General features: G+C 56.1%; 1 protein-coding gene across 4 annotated transcripts in view; it reads left to right on the top strand.

The window, feature by feature from the left end:
• Positions 1-21,606, top strand: part of PRKAR1B (protein kinase cAMP-dependent type I regulatory subunit beta) — a 182,702-nt gene that overhangs the window by 151,451 nt on the left and 9,645 nt on the right. The window lies entirely within an intron of this gene.

Raw genomic sequence — 21,606 nt, 5'->3', positions numbered from 1 at the left:
TCTGGGGCCTCCACGGGGTGGGTGGGCCATGGCCTCACACTCCTGCCACCGAGGTTCCTCCGGTCCTCTGGCATCGAAAGGCTCCCTTCTTAGAAAGGTGGCTGGTGCCTGATCTGCATGTGTGATGAAACTGCATGAAACTGGCCGGGCGCAGTGGCTCACGCCTGTAATCCCAGCACTTTGGGAGGCTGAGGCGGGTGGATCACCTGAGGTCAGGAGTTCGAGACCAGCCTGGCCAACATGGTGAAACCCTGTCTCTACTAAAAATACAAAAATTAGCCGGGTTTGGTGGTGCATGCCTGTAATCCCAGCTACTTGGGAGGCCAAAGTAGGAGAATCGCTTGAACCTGGGAGGTGGAGGTTGCAGTGAGCTGAGATCGCACCATTGCAGTCCAGCCTGGGCAACAGAGTGAGATTCCATCTCAAAAAAAAAAATTTAAAAAGTAAAATAAAAAACCTGCACGAAACCTGCACACAGGGTGTGCAAGGGTGGGCAGAGCTGAGGAAGGGAGTGGGGTAGGAAATGGCACCACATCTGCATCCCAGCCGTGGCGTGGCGCCGTGTGTACACAGCAGGTCACTGTTGGGGGCATCACATACATTCAGGGTACACAGGATCTCTCTATAGTATTTCTCACAGCCTCACTCAAATCTACGATGATGGCAAATTTAAAAGTTTAAAAAGACGGTGGCAGCTTCTCTATCTGGACGTAGAGTCATTTTTGTGAGTCATTTTTGCTGTCTCACACCACGGCCCCACCATGGGCAGGCGACAGGTGGCTCTGTGGAGCCCCCGGGACATGCTGGGGCCGCAGGCCATCGTGGCCATACCCAGACTGCTGGGTGGGCTGAGCAGCTGTCCTGAGGACAGGGCAGGAATTCGCGTGCGAACCTCCATTCCGGGCCCTGGCGAGGGACTCCGTGCCTGTGAGCTAACAGGTGGAACTGCAAACCGGAGGTGGGGCTCGGACACCGGACCTAATTGAGGACTGGCCAAAACAGGGCCAGGGTGCAAGCCCCTCTCCATAGCCACGCCCACCAGCGCACCACGTCAGTTTACCATTGCCATGGCAACGCCCAGGAGCTCCCACCCCTTTCCATGGCAACGGCCTGAGGACCCGGAAAATGACCACCCTTAACCAGAGATCTCTGTATCATCCACCCCTTAATATGCATATAATTAAAAGTGGGTGTAAATGGGACTGCACAGGTGCCCTGAGCCGCTGCCCTCAGTGCTCTGCCTGGCGGTAGCGGCTAGGAGCTGTAACCCCAAACACTGCTGCTTTAGTAAAGCTGTTTATTGCACCTCCTGCTAGCCCTCGAATGCTTTCCTGGGCAAAGCCAAGAACCCTGGCAGGCTAAGCCCCACTTTGGGGCCCACCTGCCCTGCATCACCTGTGCCCCATGGTTATTTGAACTGTGGCCTGCCTGGTTATCTGAAGCCCTCTCCCTTCAGATTAATGCTGGAGGAACCGGGCTGGAACCCCAGCGCGCGCAGTGCATCCGTCAGCCGGAGGCTATGCCTGGGTGGTGGCCTCCCTGAGAGGAATCCCCTCCCCAAGTGGCCCCGGGCAGGAATGAGTGACCTGTCCAGGCTGCGTGGTAACCTGCCTGGCTCTGCAGAACCACACGTATGCTCCTGTGTGTCTGACATGTTCCCCACATCTCCGGCCCTCGGGGTGAGCACGATCTCGTGCTTGCATGTGCCCTAAGCTCACACCCCAACTCTGTACCTGCCATCGGGAAATGCGTGCCTCAGGGGGTTGGAGTTTAAGGTCCCGCCCTCGCCGAAACACCCACAGCTGTGGGCAGTGACAGGATCATTCTGGGTCCAGAAGGCGCGCACCTCCCTGCCACGCGGGCTGCTGGGAAGAAACAGGTCAGCAAAGAGCTCAAGTCCTGGTGGATGTTTGGTGACTTCAGCGAATTCGGGAACCAGAGTCTTGGTTCAAAAAACAGAAGCCCAACAAGGTGGCTGGGGCCGCTGATGGTGTTGGAAGATGCTCACTGCCACCGAAACACAGGCGGAAAAGCAAGAGGCTGGAGTAAGATCCTGCGGGAAGGAAGTGTGTGTTTCGCTGGAGACCCAGGCTCGGGACCCCACACCTGCAAATCCTCATTACCCTTCTCTGACGGGCACGTTCAGGGCCTCTCCCGCCCTCATCCCCAGTGCTTCCCACTGCGGCTTTACCATAAGGAAAGACCTGGAAGGCTGGGATAGAGCAGGAGGAACAGCAGAGGCTGGAGGGAGCCAGGCCGGCTGGGGTGTTGGAGGCGCCGGGAGATTTCCGCTGACCTGGAAGAAGCACCAAGGCAGGTCTTGAGGGGCAGCCACCTTCACGGAGCTCCACAGGCGGGCTTGGGATTCTGGGACCTGAGTCACTTCCCTCTCCACGTCCCAGAATGCTCGTTATGTGAATGAATTAGTGAGTGCATGAATGAATGATGCTTGTTTCCAACCTAAAGGTACCGCAGGCGGCACGGACATTCAGGAAGGGAGGTCCCTGCTGGGGGGCCGTTCTCAGGCAGTATTTCTGGTCAGTAGAGTAGGGGACTCATTCAACAGTAACGCTTCTTTAGAAGGAGAAGAGGAGGAGGGAAAGGATGAAACCACAGGCAGCCCAAGTGATGATTCTGGCCAGCATTGGAAGGAGGCTCTGGCAGGCCCCGAGAGGGAGTGACCCCAGCCATGATTCCAGCGTGCACGCCCACCTGTGAGCAGAGGAGAGGCTGCCAGTGTTCACGCTTACCTGTGTGCAGAGGAGGGGATGCCAGCGTGCACACCTGCCCGTGTGCAGAGGAGAGGATGCCAGCGTGCATGCTTGCCCATGTGCAGAGGCGAAGATCACAAACCCACCGCTGAAATCTGCTGTATTAAAGGCGGCTGTTGGGTGGTTGTTGGGCACAGTGGCTCATGCTGTAATCCCAGCACTTTGGGAGGCCAAGGTAGGAGGATCACTTGAGCCCAGGAGTTCACGACCAGCCTGGGCAACATAGTGAGACTCCATCTCTACTAAAAGTTTAAAAATTATCAGCACCATAAGACACGGGGAAAAAGTTAGCTGGGCATGGCAGCACCCACCTGTAGTCCCAGCTACTTGGGAGGCTGAGGTGGGAGGATTGCTCAAGCTCAGGAGTTCAAGGCTACAGTGAGCTATGATTGCACCGCTGCACTCCAGCCTGGGCAATAGAGAGACCCTGTCTCAAAAGCAAAACCAAAACCCAAACCGAAAAAAGATGGCTTCAAATTCTTGGCTGTCTTTCCCGTGGAAAAGGGGAGTCTAACCCTCTCCCTTTGATGCTGAGCTGGCTTAGGTACACACTCGATGGACAGAATACAGTGGAATGATGTTGCAGGGTACCCAAGACTGGGTCCTCCAAAGCCTCACAGCTTCCACCACAGCCTGTGGGGAACCTTGCTCCCGGGATGCTCTTCTTAAAGCCCAGCAGCTGTGCTCTGAGGCGCCCACCCAGCCTGCACAGCCTCAGCCCCAGCCCCAGCCCGCGCAGCCGTGAACGCCCAGTGTCAACAGCTGCCACATGACTGTGCCATCTTGGATGTCCTGCCAGCTGAGTCTTCCGATGAGGTCATCCCTGCCTCCATCTGGATGCAACCCCAGAGGAGACCCCGAATGAGAACCGCCCAGCTGAGCCCCTCCAACCCCGAACTGTGAAGCATAACAACAAACTGTGGTTTAAGTTGCTGACTTCAGGAATGGCTTCTCAGTTCTCACCGGTTATCGCTACTGAAATAAGTACATAAGTAGAGCTCTTCCTTGCCTAGACAACAGCGCTGTGGCGGTGGCTCTGCCAGCCGCTCCACCTCCAGCAGGATGACTGCGGTGACAGGTGGAAAGGCATATCCACCAGCAGGATGACTGCAGTGACAGGTGGAAAGGCTGATATCTTTAGTTGCTCTAGGTTTTACATCCATTGACAAGAAACTGGTGCTTACAGGCTGAATCTGGCCCAGAGACAAATTTGTGTTGGCCTGTGCAGTGTTTTTTTAAACATTTGGATTACTTGTTGTTATTTTACACTCAGGAGATTTCACATAAAAATCTAGGTCACTGGCCAGGCACGGTGGCTCACGCCTGTAATCCCAGCACTTTCGGAGGCCGAGGCGGATGGATCACTTGAGGTCAGGAGTTCGAGACCAGCCTGGCCAACATGGTGAAACCCTGTCTTTCATAAAAATACGAAAATTAGCCGGTCTTGGTGCAGGTGCCTGTAATCCCAGCTACTGGGAGGCTGAGGCTCAAGAATCACTTGAACCCAGGAGGCAGAGGTTGCAGTGACCTGAGATCACGCCGTTGTACTGCAGCCTGGGCCACAGAGCAAGAGCCTGTCTCAAGAAAATAAATCTGGATCTCTTACTTCTCTTTAAAAATCTGACTTCCCACCACACTGGACCTGCAGCCCCGTCTGGCTGTACCCAGCTGGAGCTGAGAGGCAGATGCCTTTTCTGGTGTGAAAGGCTTCCCAGTTTCCCGAAGCCCCTGCCCGGTCCTGCTCTCGGCTCCTCAGCCATGTCTGCAGGCACTCGGGGGCTTCTGAGTTGGCAGCCTCGGTTTCAATGGTCTTGAAACTGAGAGAATGAGTAGCTGTGGCTGGTTCGGACAATCACACATTATTCTCTGTGGACCAAGGCCCCCTCCTAGCTGAGGCCAAGGCCCTGTGTAGGAAAATCATGAAAATGTGTGTGGGGGGCATGGATCGCGGGTGTGTCTTCACAGCATCTTCATGGCGTGCGTCTTCACAGAGAGCAGATCATAAAAATGTGTGTGGGGGGCATGGATCGCGGGTGCGTCTTCACGGAGAGCAGGTCAAGGCAGCACACGCAGTGTTCTCACCCCGGAACAGAGAACAGAGGATACGGCTTCACCAAGCCGCGCGGCGTGTTCTGAGTGTTGAGGATATGCTGAACGTCTTGGGAGCCCCCCACGCACACGGTGTGTGACCCAACCGCACCCCGGTGGGGGGCTCTTCCGGCCGTGCCCTCCACATCCACGCTGGGGTCGTCAGCTGAGGACAGGTGCGGGACTGGCGAGGGGCAGACGCCACCTCCCACAGCCAGGAGGCTCCGTGATGCCTTCACCATGGCTGTGCCTGACTGTGCGATCCCAGTCTCACGAGCGCAACTTCCGGTGTTTTCTGCCTTCTGCCCCTCTCTCCACTCCCTGGCTGACAACTCGGATTTTACCTTCTTGTGTGCTTTACCGGCTCTGGGAGCCAGGCCCCGCAGTGGTGCATCTGCTGAAGGCCGTCACAGCTGAATTTCGTGATCTTGAGGGGCTCATCCAGCTGTGCATCAGTGTGGTTTTGTGTTGGGGACAGCCGAGGGTTCTACAGGCTCCCTGCAGAGTCCCCAGGAGGGGTGCTGGGGTCAGACGCTGGCTGCCCCCTCCCCAGGAGCCCCCATGCGCTGCTGCACGGGTTTCCCAGAAAGGCTCTGAGGAAGGGGTTGTGGGGAGGGGCCCGCCGGCATCTGTGGGGAGAGCGGAGCGCTGTGCAGGGTGCCCTGACCACTGACAGAGTGTGTGTGGGGGTCGGGAGGGGAGGAGAGGGGGACCGTGCAGATTCACATAAAACAGCGCCTTGCATGGCCTCAGGAGCGAAACTCAACCTGAGAGGAAGGTATCGCTTTCACAGCACTGCAAAATGTATTTGAAGGGGTCTCCTTGGCAACCTGGATTTTTTTCGCTTTTCCTCTGTGATCAGCCAAATTTGGCAAGTCACAGTGCAACCCCAGGGTGCAGGGATCAGAGGCTCGGAACCGACGCGCTTCGGAGCCTTTTGCGGTTTCCAGCTGTGGACTGTGCGGCCACCGACAGCGTCAGACAGGTGCGGCGGCGCCCGGCCGGTGGGGCGGCTTCTCGGCAGGCCCCGGAGGCTCGGTGGCTGCCTTCGTGGCCGCCGTTTGTTTTCCTTGAACCAGCGCGTGGAGGAGATGCCTGTCCCCTACTCTCCCTGGGGCCGGCATCCTGCCCTGTCTGGTCACTGTCCTTCCTCCAGCAGTTTCTAAAGCACATTGTTTTGTAAATCATGGCCTTGGCGGGTTGAGGACGCCCTGTGCATGAGGCCTCATCCCTGTAGGGCCACGGAGCTCCCGCCTCACCCTTCTCTCCTCCCGCCCGCCCTTCACCCAGGGCCTCCTGCTCCCCTCGGCTCTCCAGGGTGGACGCCAGTGAGGGCCGGTCCCGTCTGCAATGGCAGCCTGCGGTGTCTTGCTCCCGCTCTGCCCGAAGATGCGATTGTTTCGGGAGCTGATTTCCCTCAGGTGTGGGGACCCTGGCCCCGCACAGGTGTGGAAACCGCCCCTACTCACACCTGTGAAGCATGAACACCTGCAGGCCTCGGGCCAACTCCACGGCAGAGCTGAGCCGGGCGCCACGGAGGCAGCCAGGAAGGCAGGGCCGGGCTGCAGGACCCTCAACTCCTGGGACCCCCGCGGGTCTGTCTGCAGGAGCGGGACCTGTCCCGGGTGGAGGCTGCTTTTCCTTGCCCCCGACCCCATAGGGTCACGCCCGCTGTCTCTGAAGCTGTGGGGAGCTGCCAGCCCCTCAGACACCCGATCCCCGCAGCTGTTGGAAAATATTCCCAGCAGACTGGAGCAGTCACTCCTCCGCAGGCCTGTGGGTTGTGAACCTGGGAGCTGCAGACGTGCAGATGGAAAGCCGCGGTGCCCACCGCACCGTGTGCATCAGCGGGAGCCCCGAGCCCCAGGGCCTGGGCGTCCTGCATCCTTGTGAGGCCTGCACCTGCCGTCAGCCTTGGGGTGAGGGGAACCGGATCTTTCTAGGGGCCCTTACCAAAGGTTGGGGAACAGCCCTGGACCCCAGGAGCTCTAAATGGGGACAGAGTCCTCGGTCCGGTGGCCATGGGAGCAGAGGTGTTATTTCTGTGCCCGGCTCGGGTGGACACCCGGCTCGCTCCTCAGGGAGAGCGGCGTCCAGGGCCTAGCAGAGAGGCGGCAGCGTGTGCCAGGGCTGCGTGGGCTCCCGGAGGCGGGGACCGTCCAGCTGTTCCGTCACCTCACCGCAGGCGGGAAAGTGGAGTGGCATTCGGCCAGGGCTGGGTGGGGCGTTGCGCGCCCGGGCACCAGCTCAGGTTCCCTCCACGCATTCCTCCATGGGGGCTGCACACCTGCTTTTCCAGGCCCCTGGAGTTCCCCTCCCAGAGACCTCCCCACAGCCTGGGGGCAGCGGGACCCTGGGAGCCGGTTCCCCGTAAAAGTCCCGAGACCGAAATTCCCCAGCTTGCTCTCATCCAGGGCAGCAGCGGCCTGGGAGGCGTTGCCATGGGAATGCTGGATGGAGTTTATCTCCTCTCTTCGCAAATTAATTTTATGAATGTCCACAACGCTGAAGCAACTGCAGAACAACACGTTGCAAAGCTGTCCTTGGGCCTGGGAACTTTTCCTGGCTCATCAGAGCCCCGCGCCCCCTCCCTGCTGACGCCTGAACCAGGGGATGGCCGATGGTTCAGAATCCACTGGTCACTGCTGGATGCTTTTAGGAAGGGGACCCCTGCAAAGCAGGACCCCTGGGGAACCCCGTGCTTGCCCCATCGTCATGTGGGGTCAGCTGGGACCTGGCCTGCGCCGCGAGGCTCCTGGCTGGGGTATCAGACAGACCCGGTCTGCGCCATGAGGCTCCTGGCTGGGGTCTCTGGGACAGTGCTGGTGTCATGCCACATTCTGAAGCGTTGCTTATGGTGCTGCTTACTTATGGTGGCCCTTTCGGTTCCTACATGTCTCTCTTTTGGGGTCGCTGTCTGGAGGAGGGTCTGCAGGAGACACAGGGGTCTAGGCCATACGTGTTTCCCAGGCATCAGCTCCGGTCCTGGGGCTGGAGAGATGCTGTGGACTGCAGACACACCCTGTCCTCTTTCCTGGGCTGTCGTTCAATGGGTGTGAGGTGCTTTGGAAGGACGTGAGGGCTTGGAAGAGACATGAAGCAGGACCCAACGCAGAGAGTGCATGGAGTGATGTCGCTTGGGCTGCAGGGAGGGTGGAGGGGCCATGGCCCTGCGGTGGCCATGGGGCAGGGGCCTGGATACCGGGAGGGAGGGGGCTGCAGGCAGCGGTCCAAGGTGGGAGAATGGGCAGGGCGAGTCTGGGGGGCTGTGGTTGCTGAGCTCTGCTGACCGGGGTTGGAACACCGGTGTTTCTCTGGGTGTGACGGCTGCAGTGGCAGGAGTTGGAGGCTGATTTGCAGAGGAGGGAGATAGTCCAGCTGCTTTGCCAAGGGCCGTGCTGTGTGAAGACGACACCTGACAGGAGTAGGCCGGCCACAGCGCGGGGCAGTCACCCTGAGGGGATGGCGGGGGATGGGGAGAGCTCGGGGACAGCTGGGCGGTGGAGGGGACCGGGTATTGAAGTAGGAATAGGAGTCCACCAGATGGAGGGCATTCTGACAGCTGCAGGGACACAGGAGCTCACTTGTGGAGGAGGGTGGGGCGAGGCCGCAGGAGAGCGGAGCTGCAAACACCGGGCAGGGGAGGGTCCCACGCCCCCTGAGCTCCTTGACGAGGGGTGTGAAAGTTACTTTGGAACATCCTGCCCAGACACCGCAGCCTCTTCTGAGAGCCAAATGAGAAGTGCTCAGAACCACGTCCCTGGCCTCCCCACCTTGGCCTTAGGGCCCCACCAGGAGCCTGCGGTCCACCTTCCGGAGGCCTGGGGGTATCTGCCTGTGGGGGAACCTGCACCGGCCGTGTGTCCTCCTTCCTCTCGCGGGTCAGGGCAGGTGAGGCCCACCGAGGCGCTGGGCTTGGCCTCTGCCCAGTGGTCACTGTGCATGGGTGCCAAGTCTTCCCTGTCTGAGGGAAATCTCAGAGCATCTTGAACAGGAGCCCATTTGGCCTGGCCTCTAGCAGGAAAATAAAAACATTCCTTCTGGGCTGGACTGGAAGAAACGCTTTTCCAGAACCCCAGGGCTGGGCTCCGAGCCCTCCACCTGGGCCCCGTGTGGACTGTGTGCATGCGGACATCTGCGCAGGGACAGTGGAGGTTCCGGGGCCCTTGGGGTCTGGCCCTGGGGTGGCCCTGTCCGTGGGGCCCTGTCCCTGCCGGCTGGGGTCATTACAGGTGTGAGAACTTTCTCACGGCTTAGAGGGGTTCTGGCCTCACCCTGCCTGCTGTCTGTGGTGCCAGCATCCCTCCCCCAGGCTGCCAGTGCCCCTGCTCCACTGAGATCCTGCTGGGGCGGGCTCCTGAGTGCTCCCGTGGCCACAGCCCACCGAGAGGGACACGCAGGTCCACCCGGCTCTGAACCGCATCCCTCTCGCTGCAGGGCAGCCTCATCATCCCAGGAGTAGGGGAGGGGGCTGCGTACCTCCCACGCCCCTTTGGTAAGCAAAGCTCCCCCAGGGCCTGTGCACAACAGGCTGTGTCCCGGGCACATCACGGCTGCCCTCTCCCAGTGAGCTGGACATTTGGCCCAGCAGCTTGGGGGCCGGGCAGAGCTTCCCAGCATCCGGCTGAACTGTGAGATGTCTCGAGGGAACAACTGCTGTCCCAAATGCATGGGACGTCTTCACTTGCCTTTCAGCCTAAGTGAGTTTCCATGTGAACTGGGGCAGCCGCAGGCTGTTCTCTGTGTGGATAGAGGGCCAGGTGTGAGGCTGAGGCCTTGGTCAGCTCACGCTTGGAGCTTCTGCTCTGAGAGACAGGAACCTTCAAAGTAATTCTTCAAGTAAAATGCCGCTTGCGGACGGAGACAGGGACGCTGACATGTCTTCAGCAAAGGATGGTCCCATTTGTGTGGTTCCTTTGACGAGTACCTTTGCCTTGATATTTTCTCTCTGATGTTTTTGTTAACGTAAGCAACATTATAAAAAGTTTAACACCTTCTCCCCCCCAAAAAAAAAAAAAGAGAGAGAACCTATAAAAGGCACCATCTTTCTCCTTCCCCTCAACTCTCCCCTCCCAGAGACCAAACCACCCCCCGCGGGCCCCGGCTTTCCATTGTAGACATTTCCAGATCTTGTTTCCCACCCGTATCTCAGGGCACTGCCGCGCAGGCGTTCCCAGACGAGACAGATGTGGAATGCAGTGGCCGGTTCCAAGGTCCCGGATTACCCCGACCAGATTCCTGGCAGCAAAATGAGGAGAGTTAAGCACCATGCAAAGACCATCGCCGTAAAGACGGATGTTTTGGCTGGGAAAATCCTAACAGATGCGCAGTTCTGGACAAATCAATTTGCAGCACCCCACGGTCGTCCACCCACTGAAGCGGGGGCTGGCCTTGGTGGCCGTGGTCATGCAGGCAGTGGGTTGTAGACATCCCCTGCCTTGTGGGGGCGGCCCCTCTGCTCCCCTCCTGCCAGACCTTCTGATGATGTTGAGTGGGGCCGGAGCCCTTGGGCACTTGGTCCTTCTGGGAAATCCGCACGCCCGGGGAGGGCCAGCTCCAGTTGGTGAACAATGGGTCTCTGGGAGGAAGTTGTCCTCCTGTGTTCTAAATGGGCATGTCTCTCTGATTCAGCAGCCAGGTTCTTGGTCCCACAGCTGTGGCCTCCTGGCCCTGCTGTCCCTCCCCAGCGTCAGCCACCGGAGGAACTTAGTTAAAAGGTTCCTGAGGAGGCAGCTTCCCCACAAGCAGAACACAAGGTCACCTACCCTGTGGCTTGGCCACGCCTCCAGGATGGGGCGGGAACATGCGGGGCCAGACTGAGGGGGTGCTTAGCAGCACGGGGGGCTGTGGCCTCACCCTGGCCATGACCCCCAGCATGGGTGAGACTGTGGGGCAGTGTGAACTGAGGCCATAGGTGGAATGAGTTAAGGTTCCAGTGGCCAAGCCCTTTTAAAAATGTTTTCTTTTAAAAAATTGTGATAACATACAGATAACATGAAATTTGCCATCATAACCATTTTTAGGTGTACAGTTCAGTGACATTAAGCAGGTCACATTGCTGTGCAGCCATCATCACCATCATCTCCAGAATGTTTCATCTTCCCAGGCTAAAGCTCTGTCCCCAAAAAACACACACTCCCCATCCCCCTCTCCCAGCCCTTCTAGAAAGTAGAACCATCCTTCTGCTTTCTGTCTCTATGAGTCTGAACTCTACTGCCTGGTATAAGGGGGATCCTACAGAATTTGTCCCTCTGTGACTGACTTATATTGCTTGCATAGTGTCCTCAAGGGCCATCCATGTTGTTGCTAGCAGGTGTCAGAACGTCCTTCCTTTTCAAGGCTGAGTAATATTCCATTGTTTGAATGGCCCACATTGTGTTTATCCAGCCAAGCCTGTTTTTTATTTTGCTGCTACTGCTGCTGCTGCTGCTGATGGTGATGATGATGGAGGTGATGGTGATGATGATGGTGATAGTGATGATGGTGATGATGGTGATGGTGATGATGGAAGTGATGGTGATGATGGTGATAGTGATGATGATGGAGGTGATGGTGATGATGGTGATGGTGGTGGTGATGATGGAGGTAATGGTGATGATGGTGATAGTGATGATGGAGGTGATGGTGGTGATGGTAGAAGTGGTGATGATGAAGGTGATGTGATGGTGATAGTGATGATGGTGATGGTGATAGTGATGATGGTTATGATGAAGGTGATGGTGATGATGGTGATAGTGATGATGACGGTGATGATGATGAAGGTGATGTGATAACAATGGTGATGAAGGTAATGGTGATAATGGTGATGGTGAAGGGGATGACAATGATATGGTGGGAGGTGGTGGTGTTAATAGTGAAGATGAAGATGATGGTGATGATGAAGGTGATCATGATGGTCATGGTGAAAATGGTGATGATGGTGATGGTGATAATGATGGTGGAGGTGATGAGATGGTGAAGATGGTGATGAAGGTGATGGTGATGAGATGGTGAAGATGGTGATGATAATGTGATAGTGATGATGTGGTTATGATGAAGGTGATGGTGATGAAGGTTACGATGGTGGTCAAGGTGCTGATGATGGTGATGATAGTGATGAAGGTGATGTGATAACAATGGTGATGAAGGTAATGGTGATAATGGTGATGGTGAAGGTGATAACGATGGTGATGGTGGAGGTGATGGTGATGGTGGAGGTGATGGTGATGGTGGTGGCAATGATGATGGTGGTGATCATGATGGTGATGAAGGTGATGATAGTGAGGATGATGACGATGTTCATGGTGAAGACGATGATGGTTGTGATGGTGATGGTGGTGGTGATAGTGATAATGATGGTGGAGGTGGTGATGATGGTGGAGGTGATGAGGTGATGAAATGGTAAATACGGTGATGATGATGGTGATGATGAAGGTGATGGTGATGATGGTGGTGATGATGAGTTGGTGAAGATGGCGATGGTGATGTCGTGGTGATGATAAAGGTGATGATAGTGATGATCATGATGGTCATGGTGAAGATGGCCATGGTGGTTGTGATGATGGTGGTGATGGTGACAATGATGGTGGAGGTGGTGATGGTGATGGTGGAGGTGGTGATGGTGGTGGGGATGATCATGATGGTGATGATGAAGGTGGTATGATGATGGTCATGGTGAAGATGGTGGTGATGGTTGTGGTGATGATCATGATGGTGATGATGAAGGTGATGATATGACGATGGTCATGGTGAAGACGGTGATGATGGTTGTGATGATCATGATGGTGATGACGAAGGTGATATGACGATGGTCATGGTGAAGATGGCGATGATGTTTGTGGTGTTGATCATGATGGTGATGATGAAGGTGATGATATGACAATGGTCATGGTGAAGACAGCGATAATGGTTTTGATGGTGATGGTGATGGTGGTGGTGAAGGTGATAATGATGGTGGAGGTGGTGATGCTGGTGGAGGTGATGAGGTGATGAAATGGCAAATATGGTGATGATGGTGATGATGAAAGTGGTGATGAGTTGGTGAAGATGGTGATGATGTCATGGTGATGATGAAGGTGATGATAGTGATGATCATGATGGTCATGGTGAAGATGGCCATGGTGGTTGTGGTGATGGTGATGACGGTGCTGGTGGTGATGGTGGAGGTGATGATGATATAGTGAAAGTGGTGATGATGAAGGTGATGGTGAGGATGGTGATGATGGTGATAGTGATGATAATGGTGGTGATGATGGTAATGGCAATGATAAAGATGGTGGTGGTGGTGACTAACACTTTTTTTAGCTCTTACTGTGTCTCAAACATTTCCATATTTAACTCATTTAATTCTTACGAGTCTCCAAGGTAAAGACTATTATTCTCCCAATTTGTCTGATGAGAAAACACACTGAGAGGAAAATTCCATGAGTTCAGACCTCACCAGCTGATAAACCTCAGCCTTTTGCAGAGGTAACGCCCTTGGTAGTGTTCCAGGGGTACCCACATCCTTGCCTAAATCTCCCCAGAATCTGGTGGATTCTGGATAAGTTTTATTTTACAGTGGGGAAACTGAGGCTTGGAGAAGTGAGGTAACATGTCCTCAGCCACCCAGCTGAGCCAAGTCTGAAGTCCAGACCCTCATGGAGCCCGAGCTACCCCAGTCAAGCACCGCAGCTGTAGAGGGGCCCAGAAAACATCCCATGTGCCTCATCGGTCCTGCTGAGTCCTTCAGAAACTCCCCACAATCACCAGACCAGTTTTAAATAGCAATTCAGGCAAGATAAAAATCAATTAATTTGCTGCCATGGAAGGTTTCTTTCACCTTTTGCTCAGCTCTTCTGGTTGGCGACGGAAACTCTTGACTGTCCGGCATGTATTTATAGCCTCTCTGAGCATGAGACTCTCCCTGGGTGGATGGGCAGTGTCCGAGGAGCTGGTGCGGTGTTGGGCCTGGGCTTTGAAGGGGGCTGAGGCAGCAATGCATTCTGCCCTGAGTGCTTCATGAGGGACTCCAGGGAGGTGGCAGCTGGCTGTGGCTGCACCCAGGTCACCTGCTGTCCTTTAGATCCGAGGGACACATTGCTTAGTAGTAAGACTAGCGTTCGTGCTCCCCCTTGGTGTCCCAGATTTCCAGAAAGATCTGCTCCTAGAGACATCCAAGCTGGACACCTTTGGGACCCCAAGAACACCTAAAGGCTGCCCTAGACCCCAGCTGGCTCTTCAGCATCCAAGAGTGCATGTGGTCCATGAGGGATGGTCGGAGCGTCTGTTGGAATTATTCTGGTCTTATTCCCACCTCCTGCAAAACCCTGAAGGAATGAAATGAAGCGTGTGGTTAGGTTTACCTTCCTTCCAGTCCTGGCTGAGCAAGTTCAAATCACTCCTCCTTGGGTGGAAGCTCAGGAAGCCGCCAGGCAGGTGAATGCAAACAGCTGTCACTTGTCACTCCTGGGTTCCCAGACAGTGGCTCCCAGGACGGGCAGCTCCATAAATCTCCACTCAGGGACGGTGGAAAAATACCCCTGAGCTCCCCTCCCTGATGCAGGGTTGAGGGGCATCTGCCTGCAACACTTCCTCCCTCTAAAGCTGACATGCTTGTCTCAGGAGTTCACTCTGGAAGTGCTTTCAGGGGCCAGTGCCCCGGGCCCTGGGTATGTTGGTCTGGCCGGCAGATCCCACTATCCCTGAGCTGTGAGGATTTGTAGATGCATCTGGGCACTGCCAGAGCCAGTGCTGGCACCCCGGGCAGTTTCTGGGAGTGCCGCAGGAAGAGGCCCAGGAATGCCCCTCCAGGCTGAGGGAATGGTGTGTACAGAGGTACAGAGGTGTCCCTGTTGCTGGAGTCGAGGGCCTGAGTGTGGTGGAGTGGGGACCTGAGTGTGTGACTGCCCACATGGAGAGGATGTGGGCTTGCCTGGAAGGCGGTGGAAAGCTTCGCGTCACGGAGACAGGGCCAGGATGGCTGGGAACACAGAGTCCTCCCAGAGGGAGCCAGGGTGGATGTTGAGGCTGGCCACAGAGCCACGGGAGGACCTGGGAGGAGGCCTGAGGCTGGCTCAGGACCTGGGAGGAGGGCTGATGCTGGGGGCGGTGGCATGTGTCTCACCCACCTCCCATCGGTCCAGATTCCGAGTCTCAGGTTCCCACAGGGGTGTCCAGGAGCCACGGCTCTGGCTGGACCCGGAGGGGCCCACTGGGCTGAGGGGCAGGTCCAGAATGATGGGGTGGTGGCAGCATGGGATATGATCTCTTTGGGGAAACTGAACAGGGAGGGAGGACACCCTTCGGGAACACCAGGGTCAGAACAGGAAGTGGGGAGCGGGCAGAGGACAGCTGCTGAATTGTTAAAGGAGGAGGCTGGAGCTGGGCCAGGCTCGAAAGTACTTTCTACCTCTTTAGAACATAATCAGCAAGTGTGCACCCGTGCACACCAATGCACACACATGCACATATACGCCCACGCCACACAGATGTATATCTATGCCATTAAATAATAAAATAAAGCCATCTAAGAGGTATCAACACACGAGGCAACTAGGAAAGAATTCCTATAACAGGACAACTACTTATCACACAATCAATCATGACTACACAATATGCATCACCGATGCACACCATTGACCTACAAGTGAAAAACACGACACACAACCATAAACAACATCCTGTCCAAGCATCACATACAGAGACACTAGAACCTCATGGACAATACATGACACCTGCACAACAAATCAATTGAGTGAGGCACACACCAATAGAGCTGTCGTTAACAAATAAACGAGCGACACATCAGGCACACAATAATACACACAGGCAGAACAACTATCTACAACGTTGCGACATGTATGGTTGACAGCACTTAGGAACTGCCACCTATGGATACAAGTATTATCATTCATGCATACATAACACAACACCCAGCACACAGGTGAACATGACAGCATATACACACTGAAGCAACACGTACAGTATATCACAAATAGTCCACAGAGAAACCAAAAACTATGACACACACACACGTAAAATCATCAGATTCATTTATTAAGCATGCACAAACTGAGCACGCACAGCTAACAATATAAGTCCAACACAGACCCATGCACACACTTGCACATTGGCAACAGAATATGCATGTATTGCAACATGCACACGTACATACACAGTGCACACAGACCCATGCTCATCACATGCACATCAACACGTACACACAGAATGCATGCATGCACACCTGAGCACATACATGTATCATTACCAGAGTGCACACAGACCCATGCACACACACACACACGTACACACAGCGACATCCCATGCACTGCACACCCTGAGCACACACGTACATATGCATCACAGACCCATGCACACACACTTGCAACATGCACAGACAATTCATGTAGTGCACACATGCTCAACTCCGGACTCCTGTGCATACACACATGCACACAGACATCAATGCATCACATACTGTCACACAACACACACACCTGTGCACGCATTCACACGTCATACACTCATGCATGCCCCATAAACCCAGCGTGCAGAGGCCTGCAGAGGCTGGAGCAGCTTGGGGCCCTCTGGGGTTGGGACATTGTAGGTTCCTTGGCTCACCCAAGCAGGGGGTTGTGGACACCTGCTGAGTGGACAGCGCACAGCCTGGGCTCTCAGCAGTGGCACCCCTTCCTTCCTCTTTCCTTCTGGCACAGGGAATGGTGTCTGCAGAGGCAAGCCTGTGGAGGGTTTTCAGTGCTCATTGGAAAAAGAAAACTGGGGTATCCCCATGGAGGGGGTCCTTGGGGCGGACGTACAGCACCTGACCTGTGCAGGTGCTCTGCAGGACCCTCAGAGTGGGGGCCGATGGCATGGGGCCATTCAGCTTTCCGGGTGGGTCCCAGGCGCCTGCCCACCTGCAGCTGCCCTGGTGGCTGCCCTGGAGGGCTGGGAGCACGTTTGATCCCAGGAAGCAGAAGCTGATGTCCATTCTGGGCCCAGGCTTCCTGGATGAGAGGTGCTGGTGTGTGGATAGAGTCGGTGCTTGCGAAGTCACAGTGGAGATTTCATCAGCACTCATTAGGTGTCTGGGGTCAGCACCCTAGTCAGTAACCTGGAGGGCTCAATGTCTGTTCATCCAAAGATTGAATACTTGCTGAGAAAGTGACAGATGAAATGGCTAGACTGGGGTCTGGGCCAATGTCCACCATGGGGTCAGGGCACTCAGCTGGGTCAGGAGCATCTCACTGGGTCAGGGCATCTCCACTGGTCAAGGGTACTCAGCTGGGGTCAACATCCTCAGCTGGGTCAAGGGCATCTCAAGCTGGGGTCAGGATGTCTCAGCTGGGGTCTGGGCATCTCCGCTGGGGTCAGGGCATCTCCACTGGGTCAGGGTATCTCAGCTGGGGTCAGAACATCTCCACTGGGGTCAGGACATCTCAGCTGGGGTCTGGGTATCTCAGCTGGGGTCAGAGCATCTCTGCTGGGGTCGGGGCATCTCTGCTGGGTCAGGGCATCACCACTGGGTCAGAGTACCTCAGCTGGGGTCAGGACATCTCCGCTGGGTCAGGATATCTCAGCTGGGGTCAGGGCATCTCCGCTGGGTCAGGCCATCTCCGCTGGGGTCTGGGCATCTCAGCTGGGGTCAGGGCATCTCCGCTGGGGTCGGGGCATCTCAGATGGGGTCAGGGCATCCTGGCTGGGGGTCCGCATGGCTGGGGGCAGTCATGGTTAGGGGGCATGGACCTCAAGGCCTTGCAAAGAAGATCCAGGGAGGAAGAGAACAACTGGAGGGAAGATGACATGCTGCTGGCTGAGAAGCTGTGATGGGCAGATTGGTTGTGATCTGTGTGTGACACAGACCCTGTTAGAGCTCTTTCTGGAACTGGTGCGACCAGGCAGATGGAGGGGCAGTGATGGAGGAAAGGGTGTGAGAGGCCCTGGAGGCCAGGGCTTGGCCCACCTGCAGGTGATCGGTGCAGGCCTGGTGGAGAGGGCTGGAAGGGACGCATTCCAGGCTCTGCAGGGGGCAGAATCCTCAGTGCTGGTGACCCCTGGCTGGGAGGTGAGGCCGAGGGAGGTGTCTGCCGTCATCTGGGAGGAGTCCTTTGAACAGAGACGCCTAACTGGGGCAGGCAAGGAGCTGGGCTGTGCCTGTGGAGCTGGAGACGACAGGGCCCTCACTCGGACGCTTGGGGTTGAAGCCACACGAACCTCAGGCAGGGCTGTGACAGGCAGTGAGCTCCCACGCCCGCCCCCCCACCACTGAGAGGCGCCTGGGGCTGGAGCAAAAATGACTGCCCCCACCTCCCCACCTGGCAGGCAGCAGGAGCCTCTGTAGCTTGGGGCCTGTGCTCGCCCTGGTTCCCCAGAAGCTGCAGAGACTCCCACACAGATGGTGAGGAGTCACTGGGCCATGGAAGGGCATTGAGAGCAGGGCCCGGGCAGCCACATACGCCTCTCCTTCCATGCTTCTCGCCTAACCGTGGGAGCTGGCACAGCCACAGGCATGTCGCCCCCACCGGCCGCGCCAGGAGCACCCATGGGCGCTTCCACGACAGCCCCGTAGGTCCCGGGATGGACAGTGCCTGGCTACAGAGAGAACCGAGGAAGGGAAGGCTCTTGCGGGGCCAGGCCTGCCTCACTCTGGCATGCAGGCGGGGATGGACACAGCCCTGCACCTGTTCCCGCCCCAAGCCCTGGCGCCGACATCCGCGGGAACGGCCTGTTTTCCCACAGAAGCTGCTGGGCCGTGCCTTTGCCGGGCCCCAGACCTCATGGATGATCCATTAAACGTTGGCACAGGAGCTGACCTTGGGCAGCTCACCCGCTGAAGTGTGTTTTCCCTGTTGTTCCAAGGACAGTTTGCAGCCCAGGGTGTGTGACGTACATCAGCACCGTCTCAGCCGGCCAGGCCTGAGGAGCGGGCAGGGGATGATTGCAGGGAAGTAGCTCAGGCTCCCGAAGCAAACAGCGGAGGAGCAGCTCGGCCGCCTCCAAGACACCCGGAGCCACACGCAGCTCAGGAGTGTTCCGAGGAGTCACCGCCTGAGGGAGCAGAAAGGGATTTGGGTGGAAGGGAGCTTTGAGTGAAGTTGCCTTCCATGTGGAAAAAACAGTTATTCCAACAATTGCTTAAAAAAACATAAAAATGCATCCATGGGGTTTATTCAGGAGAAATCACAGAGTTACCTGGGAGTGCTTTATAGGTGGGGGCTGGTTCCACCTGTGTAGATGTGTGCATGTGTGCAGAGGTGTGTGTGCCCAGGCATGCGTGCCTGTGTTTGTGTATGCATGTGTGCAGAGGTGTGTGTGCACAAGTATGTGTGCATAGGCATGTGCCTTTGTGCACAGGTGTGTGTGTGCCTGTTTGTGCATGCGTGCACAGGTGTGTGTGTGCCTGTGCTTGTGTTTGCCTGTGTGTGGGGTGTGTGTGCATGTATGTATGTACCAATGTGTGTGTGCACTGGTGTGTGTGTAGGTGTTTGCGTGCACACGTGTGCATCTGTGTGTGTGTGTTCACATGTGTGTGCATGTGTATAGGATTCTGCTTCTGCCTAAGTCCAGAAGTGCACAGGCAGGCAGTGTGTGCACAGGAAACAAAGGCACTGGAGTGAGGCTGAATTGTCCAGGCTCTGAGGAGTCTGACTGGAGGTAAGAATGTGTTGTGGCCACTGAGGCTCTGAGAAGGCATTTGGTGTCTGTCCACTCTTAGGTTCACTCACGGTCGCAACCCTCGTGATGACTGTCTCGTTGGACGAGCTGGTAACTGGGCCTCACCGCTGCTCTGTAACATTGGTTGGTGTTGTCCCATTTAACAGATGAGGCAGCTGAGGCTGGAGAAGTTACGTGCCTTGCCTGAGACTGGCTGGCGCATTGCAGAGCTGGGGCTGGACCCAGACTCTTCAACTCTTGGTTTGCAGCCCGATTTTGGTGCCGATGACCCGGCCCAAAGTGCAGGACAGGAGCCTCCTCAGTCCCATTTGTTCCTGCCAGGAGGAAGCCTGGGTTGAGCTTGTGTGTTGAACAGGTTTCCAGCTCCTGCCTAGCTGTGCTTAATCTTTTAGTTACTTTTTAACTTATGGAAAGGGATGGCAGTTTCCATTTATGGGAGTGACACTAAGTTTCTTTTAAAATATTTTTATTATTATTCTTTGTATTAGTTTATTATCATACTGCTATGAAGAAATACCTGGGACTGGGTAATTTATAAAGAAAAGAGGTTTAATCGCTTGTGATTCTGCCTGGCTGGGGAGGCCTCAGGAAACTTACAATCATGGTGGAAGGCACCTCTTCACAGGGCAGCAGGAAAGAGAATGAAAGCTGAGCAAAGCAGGGAAATCCCCTTATAACACTGCCACCCCCTGCCATGATTCAGTTACCGCCCCCTGGGTCCCACCCATAACACGTGGGGATTATGGGAGCTACAATTCAAGATGAGATTTGGGTGGGGACACAGCCTAACCATGTCATTATTAGAGACAGAGTCCTGCTTTGCCAGCCCAGCTGGTCTCCAACTCCTGGGCTGCAGTCATCCTCCTGCCTCAGCCTCCTGAGTAGCTGGGACCACCAGCACCACCATGCCCAGCTAATTTACTTTTTGTAGAGATGGGGTCTTGCCATGTTGCCCAGGCTGACCTTGAACTCCTGGGCTCAAGGAATCCTCCTTCCTTGGCCTCCCAAAGCATTGGGATTACAGGTGTGAGCCACCGTGCCCAGCCTAAAATATTTATTTAAATAAAATGAATATATTTGCCTCCTGTAGAACTTTACATAAGGGACTTGGGGTGTGTGCGCCTTTTCCTGGCCTCCCTGACTCGACAGTGTGCTTCAGGACTCTGGCTCACTGTCTGCACACGCGTGTGACGTCCCACATAGGAAGAGACGGGCGTCCTCACGTGTCTCCTCCCGGGGGGCGTCCAGACGGTCTCTGGTCTGGACTATGAGCACAGTGGGCTTGGGCTCTGGTGCCTCCCTGGCATCAGCCCCAGATCGGGGTCCTCTTATATTGGGGAGCCATTCCTGTACCCCTCAGGGCTCCTGCCAGGCATGAGGAAGTGTGACCACCAGCCCTGAGACGGAGTAGGCCCCTACTGACTGCCCTGAGCCCCCGTCCCGGCCCTGCCCCCTGCTCCAGCCTCTTCTCCTCCCAGCCATGAAACCAGCCCCTCTCTCAGCCTGGGACACAGCCCCCAGGTCTTCTCTGGCTGGCTCCTCGTGCCCTTGAGGTCTCAGCTCAGAGGTCACTTTGCTGGTGGCTGGGCCTTCACTGGCCGCCCCCCGGACTGATTCTCGACTCTCCCGGTGTCAGGCACCTGTGGCCTTGTGGGGTTGTGTCTGCCTCCCCTCTGGATGCCGAGTCCTGGTCTGGGCAGGGATGTGGCCTCCTCGTTCACAGCTGTAGTCCCAGCCCTAATGCAGTGGACGAGTGACCGAAGGCGTGCCTGGAAGAATAAACAAAAGGGAGATGCCTCGGCAGCTCCGAGGAAGGCCAGTGGTCTGTGTCCACGGGAACCTGGCTGGGACAGGGCCGCCATCTACGCCTGTGGTACCAGGTTCTCCCTGGAGCACTGGCTCCAAGGGGAGGGACCCTTCTCCCCGTCTGCCCCCAGTTCTGTGATCCGACTGAACTCTGAACCGAAGAAGCATTGGAGGCTCACGGCTGGGCAAGGGGGGCTGTGACAAGGGACAGGAAGCTGGGACCCCTTCCAAGGGGGCTGATGCTAAGACCTTGGCTGGTTTTCCTCCTCCTCCTCCTCCTCCTCCTGCTCCTCCTTCTCCTCCTTCT

The sequence above is a fragment of the Rhinopithecus bieti genome, unplaced genomic scaffold (assembly GCF_001698545.2).
Source record: "Rhinopithecus bieti isolate Rb0 unplaced genomic scaffold, ASM169854v2 scaffold_1017, whole genome shotgun sequence".
Classification (NCBI taxonomy): Eukaryota; Metazoa; Chordata; class Mammalia; order Primates; family Cercopithecidae; genus Rhinopithecus; species Rhinopithecus bieti.
Note: the sequence above shows the minus strand (reverse complement) of the source record. Positions and strands in the feature narration are given on the sequence as shown.